Genomic DNA, 6,595 nt, shown 5'->3' with positions numbered 1-6,595 from the left:
GTATCTAAAGAAAAGTTAACATTTTTAAATAAAAAATTTTAATATATTATAAAAAATATATTCTCACCTTCAAAAAATACCATAAGTTCATAATTTTATAATTTAAATTTAAAATATATTAAAAGTATAATATAAAATATTTAAATATATTAAACTTTCTCTCTCCTCTCACCTCTCTCTCTCAAGACTCCTAATTCTCTCTCTAGCAACCATCAAGACACCTCATTCTCTCTCTTCATATATATATATATATATCCTCTGGAAGACATCCCATTATCCCTCTCTCTCTCTCTCTCTCTCTCTCTCTCTCTCTCTCTCAACTCTTATGTCTATCTCTCTCTCTCTCTCCTCATCCCTGGCGACCATGGCCGAGAGGATTCCTCATTCTCTCTCTCCCTCTCTACTCTCTCCCTCCCTCTCTGCCAAGATTTCTCTCTCTCTCTCTCTCTCTCTCTCTCTCTCATGCCTCTCTTAATCTTTCTCTCTTTCCTTCCCTCTCTTCCTCCCTCTCATACCTCTCTCTCTTTCTCTCCTCCCTCTCTCCTCTGGTGGCCACGATCACTAGGATTTGTCCCTCTCTCTCTCTCTCTCTCTCTCTCTCTCTCGCTCTCTCTCTCTCCTCCCTCCCTCCCTCCCTCCCCCCCCCGTCTCTCTCTCTCTCTCTCTCTCTCTCTCCTCTTTCCCTCCCTCTATTTCCCTCGCTCTATCCTCTGGCTGCCATGGTGGCAAGGATTTTTCATTCTCTCTCTGAGAGTGCTCTCAACGGAAGCAGAGCGGAAGAGGGAGAGAGAGAAACAGAGAGCCACACAAGTTTTTGGTGGGTGCAGAACACCCTAATCTTCTTTTTCATTCATTTATATATGTGTTTGAGTATTGTACATAACCGGGGTAAAGGCACAATGACCTTTAGCCCCCACAACCTCCCACTTAAAGGACAATGTGCCTTTAAGGGAGAACAACCAGGGAGCATACTATCCAATGCCCATCAATACATGACAATACTCAAACTGCTGACTAGGTAGACTCTTCGTCAGCATATCTGCAGGGTTATCATCTGTATGAACCAAGCTTGATAAGCTCTATGTGCTTGTCCTCAAGTACCTCCCTGATGAAATGGTACCTGACCATAATGTGTTTGGTCTTTGCATGAAAGACCAGATTTTGTGCTTGCCTCAAGTACCTCCCTGATGAAATGGTACCTGACCTTTATGTGTTTGGTCTTTGCATGAAAGATCAGATTTCGTGCTCGCTAAATAGCACTCACGGAATCACTATACAATGTCGGTACACCTGTATGAAATCCCCAAATCTCCCACTAGCCGATCAAGCCATATAGCCTCCTTGCAACCCTCTGTGGTTGCAACATAGTCAACCTCTGTCGTAGACAAAGCAATGCACTTCTGTGCACGAGACATCCACAACATTGCACCACTTGCAAAGGTGAACACATAACCAGAAGTGGATCTCCTACTATCCACATGCCCTACATAGTCTAAATCTGTGTACCCAAGTACACGCATGTCTCCTCTACCAAAGCAGATGCACATCTCCTTGGTACCCTTCATGTACCTCATGATGCACTTAACTGCCTCCCAATGCCTCTTTCTTGGATTAGCCATATACTGGCTAACAACTCCCACTGCAAATGCAATGTTTGGTCTAGTAGCTATCATAGCATAGATAAGACTCCCAACTGCTGATGCATATGGAACCTTGGCCATCATGGCCCTCTCCTCATATGATTTGGGACTATCTGTATGACTCAGTTTCACATATGGAGGCAATGGAGTACTCACTGCCTTCCCCCTCTCCATATTGAAATGCTGCAATACTTTTGTAACATACTCCTTCTGTGAAGCCAAAGGAGTTTCCTACTCCGATCATGCGTGATGCGCATACCAAGAATATGACCTGCAATTCCCAAATCCTTCATATCAAAGACCTCATGCAACTTGGCCTTTAATGCATCTAGCTCATAAGTATTCTTGCTAGCCAATAGCATATCATCCACATATAGTGCCAGGAGTATCAGGCTATTATCCTTAGCCCTTTTAGTGTAGAGGCAGTGATCAATTTCACTCCTTCAAGCACCAAACTTCTGATACCATTCTCTAGGCGCTTGCTTAAAACCATAGAGACTCTTCTTCAGCTTGCAAACTAAATGCTCTTTGCCCTTTTCTTCAAAGCCTTCTGGCTGCACCATGTAAATTTCCTCATGCAGATCCCCATGCAAGAAAGCTGTCTTGACATCCATCTGCATAAGTTCCATATCCTCTGCTACTGCCACTAGTCCAAGCATGCATTTAAGTGTGGTCATCTTCACAACCGGAGAGAATATCTCATCAAAGTCCACACCCTTCTCTTGCTTGAACCCTTTAGTGACCAAACGGGCCTTGTACCTAGGCACATCATCACCTCTGACCTTCATCTTGTAGACCCATTTACATGGCAATGCTTTCTTTCCATGTGGCAAAGAAACCAAGTCCCAAGTATTATTCTTCATAAGTGAACTCATCTCTAATTGCATAGCATACTCCCACTTGCATTGATCCTCGTGCATCATAGCCTCTCTGTAGCAAGAAGGCTCCCCGCAATCAGTAAGCATCACATAGTCTACCCCTGGAACAATCCTATCAGGCGGTCTAGACACCCTAGATGATCTTCTCAAGGGTACTTTAGCTTGCTGTCCCACCTGCATATCAGCCACATTTGGCTCATCATTTCCACTAATAGATGATCCATCATCTACCCTTGATTGTATACTTGTGGGAGTACTTGGTGGTACCATTTCTTGCACATTTGGTGCATGGACGGCTTGCTGTCTATCAACATATGCAGGTGGATTCACATCTTGGAAAGTGATTCTCCTCATTTCCACATCCTCATGGGTGCCTTATGCATCTTCTTCTCATTGAAGGCTACATCATGGCTGCATATGATCTTCTTTGCTTCTGGATCCCAGAGACGATAGCCCATCTCTCCACTTTCACCATAACCCAGAAAGATGCATTTCCTAGACTTAGAGATCTAGCTTCTTTTGAAGCTCTTTTGGCACGTGCATATGCCTCACACCCAGATATACGCAAATGAGAGTAAGAGGGCTTCTTGCCACTCCATGCCTCTTCAGGAATACCACCATCCAAACTCTTACTAGGTGATCTTTTGATCACGTGCACTGCAGTCTTTATTGCCTCAGCCCAAAAACCACCAGAAAGACTTGCATTGGAAAGCATGCATTGCAACCTTTCTTGAATGTTACGGTTCATCTTTTCTACAACTGGATTTTGCTCTAGAGTACGAGGGGATGTGAGCTCCCTCTTAATCCCACGTGTATCACAAAAATGCTAAAAGTCGTGAGAGAGATACTCTCCACCATAAGCATTTCAGCGTTCTACCTGACTGATTCTCAACCAAGGCCAGCCATTTTTGAAATACCCGGAACACATCACTCTTTTGAGCTATAGCATAAGCCCACACTTTCCTAGTTGCATCATCAATGAATGTCACATAGTATTCAGCCCCGCCTAATGACCGTGTAGGCATGGGACCGCATACGTATGAATGCACCAAATCAAGCTTTTCAAACTCTTTCTTTCCCCTTCTTTTATGGGCCGATTTAGTCTGCTTCCCATAGAGACAGTGCTCACAAAATTCAAAATCAGAGAAACTCAAATGCGGTACATAACCCAAATGGCATAAGAGTTTCATCCCATTTTGGCTCATATGCCCCAACCGGCAATGCCATAAAGAAGTGCTTGGCTGCTCGGTTATTGCAACAACATGATCAAACACCCCTGATACATGTAAGGGATACAAAGTCCCACACTTGGCACCCCTGGCCAAAAGCATAGAGCCTTTTTGAATTTTCCAACTCCCAAAACCAAAGATGGTCTGAAAACTAGCATCATCTAGCTGACCCATTGAAATGAGACTCTTGGTCAGCTTAGGCACATGTCTCACATTTTTCAAAATAAATGCAGACCCATTTGCAAAAGAAAACTTTATGTCACCTACTCCCACTATGTCACATGCATAGTCATTTCCAAGATTCACACAACCTGTCTTTCCACTGTCATAAGTGGAGAACAATTCCCTATGGGGAGTAACATGGAATGAAGCACCAGAATCCAAAATCCAATCCTGGGAATATGCATCATCTAAAGTGGTAAGCAACTTTGTAGATAAACTAGACATGAAGAAAATGTCATTGTCACTAGCATGTGTGACTGCATTGATCTCCTTGATCTTCACTTTTCCTTTGTCCTCCCTTGGACTCTCTTCGTTCTGATTTGCACCCCAATTTGCATTCTTTTTCTTATCCTTTTGCTCTCTTTTAAGCTTGTAGCAATCCTTTTTCATGTGGCCCTTCTTGCCACAATAGTGACACTCAATGTTCCATGCCCTGGACTTGCTATGGGACTTCCCTCTTTCTTGAAACTTCCCCTTGGACTGTGATCTGCCCCTTTGCACATTTAAGGCTGCATCCTGCTTGTTGCCTTCCATTGACTTCTATCTAATCTCCTCGGCCAACAAGCTACCAACCACATCATCAAAGTTCAATACTCCACTAGGTGTAGAGTTACTGATAGTAGTACAAAAAGTATCCATGAGGATGGTAATGAGCATAAGAGAAATATTACCCTCATTTCCACATCGAAATTCAGCTTTTGAGCTTGAAGCTGACTGAAAATGATATTAAATTCATTGAAGTGCAAAGCTATGGATACTCCCTCCTTCATGTGCAGCTCAAACAATCTCTTCATGAGATAGACTTTGTTTGAGGCAGTCTCTTTGTCATATGTAGCACACGGCTTTTTCCATAAAGCTTCCGTAGTCTTTTCAGTGACTCCTGTGAAATAAACTGTCTCCCCAAGATGAAGTCTAATGGTAGACTTTACCAATGCATCCAACTCATTCCATTCATCTGTGGACATAGCTGCAGGCTTAGCTACAATCCCTTGCAAGGGTTCTATCTGCTTCTTTTGAATCAGCACATCCCTTATCTATTCTTTCCACAAAGAAAAGTTTGCCCCATCAAACTTTTTAATGCTGAAAAGCTCCTTTTCAGACATGGAAGAGGACCCCATGATGCAAATAAAGCAAAATCCCAAATGCTAGTGCCTGCAAGAGAGAATCACACCAAATACCAGGTGCACCCAAATGTGTATGCCACAATAGAGTGAAATATCACCAAAACTCAAAGCTCAAAGCATCAAAAGATATAGCTGACTCATGTGCATGTACTATGCATCCATATGAGCAAATCTGGCCCAAAAGAAAATGCCAACTGCAATGGCAATCCAAAATGCCAATAAGTGCCAAATGGCTTAAGCATAAACATCGACCATGGGCATATGCATCAACAATATCTCATCCAAGAGAGCATAACATATGAGCAAATCTGGCCCAAAAGAAAATGCCAACTGCAATGGCAATCCAAAATGCTAATAAGTGCCAAATGGCTTAAGCATAAACATCGTCCATGGGCATATGCATCAACAATATCTCATCCAAGAGAGCATAACACTATCAGTGCATCAACTGCAATGTGTCAAAGCTGTCCCTCAGCATAAAATAGCATCCATGTGCAAAGTGTCCATAAAAAAATAGCATCCCACAAGGTAATCTGGGCCTATCAGCGCATCCAATAAGGATCGCAATGCATCCAAATGGTCTATAAATCATCCACTGCAACCCAATGCACACCACAAATGAGTGCACATGGCTCAAATGGCAACCTGAGTGATCTGCATAAGGTATGCTCAAGAAATGGTCCCATGGCAATGACCGCTACTGAAAATAGAACATGAGATGCCTCAAAACATGGTGCCATTGCATAATCGGACTTAGTAAGACAATCTGCACTATAAAAGAGCATCATTAAAACAATGAAGATGCATCTATTTTATAGCGTATATTGCCACAAATAATTACTTAATTACGTCAAGAGATAAGAAACTTACATGCATCATACATCCAGATGATAACTCTCGCTTGCACTTATTTATTGTCTCTCCATCACGTTCGGCTTTACCACTACTACACACGAATCCTATTGCGACATTTAAGTACCGATGTTTAGCGTGCACGGGGTGCTAATCATCGGTATGGGAAGCACATCCCGTAAAGCATCGCTATATAGCGACTTTAGGCAAACGTCGCTATATAGCGACGTTTATCAGAAATGTGAGTGTCACTATATAGTGACACTGAGATACTATTTTATAGCAACGTTTTCCAAAGAGCTTTTTTACTCATATAGGCCTTAAAAGTTAGTTTTTTCCAATGACAAAATTTTTTAAATTTTCATACATGTTTGATCTTTTGAGAGAATAAAAGTATGAGAGCATGTACATCAAGCCTTTGAAGCGCATATATTCATGTCCAAGTTTGAGATGAAAAAAGTCAATGAAGAGCATTTACATCAACTATTTCATCTTGAGCCAAGTCTAACGCACCAAACAAGTCTATCTCTAACTCTATACCGAGTTGATCTCCTATATCATCATCATACTCTAGCATCGTATGTTCACCTAAAAGTACTTGATCATCTTCTTCAATAAAGTGTGGTGATTCTTGATGATCGTTCTCTTCT

This window comes from Dipteris shenzhenensis, chromosome 12 (assembly GCF_047967505.1).
Source record: "Dipteris shenzhenensis isolate YYH24624 ecotype China chromosome 12, Dip_SZ_1.0, whole genome shotgun sequence".
NCBI lineage: Eukaryota > Viridiplantae > Streptophyta > Polypodiopsida > Gleicheniales > Dipteridaceae > Dipteris > Dipteris shenzhenensis.
The sequence above is the reverse complement of the archived record's forward strand: the minus strand, read 5'-3'. Positions refer to the sequence as shown.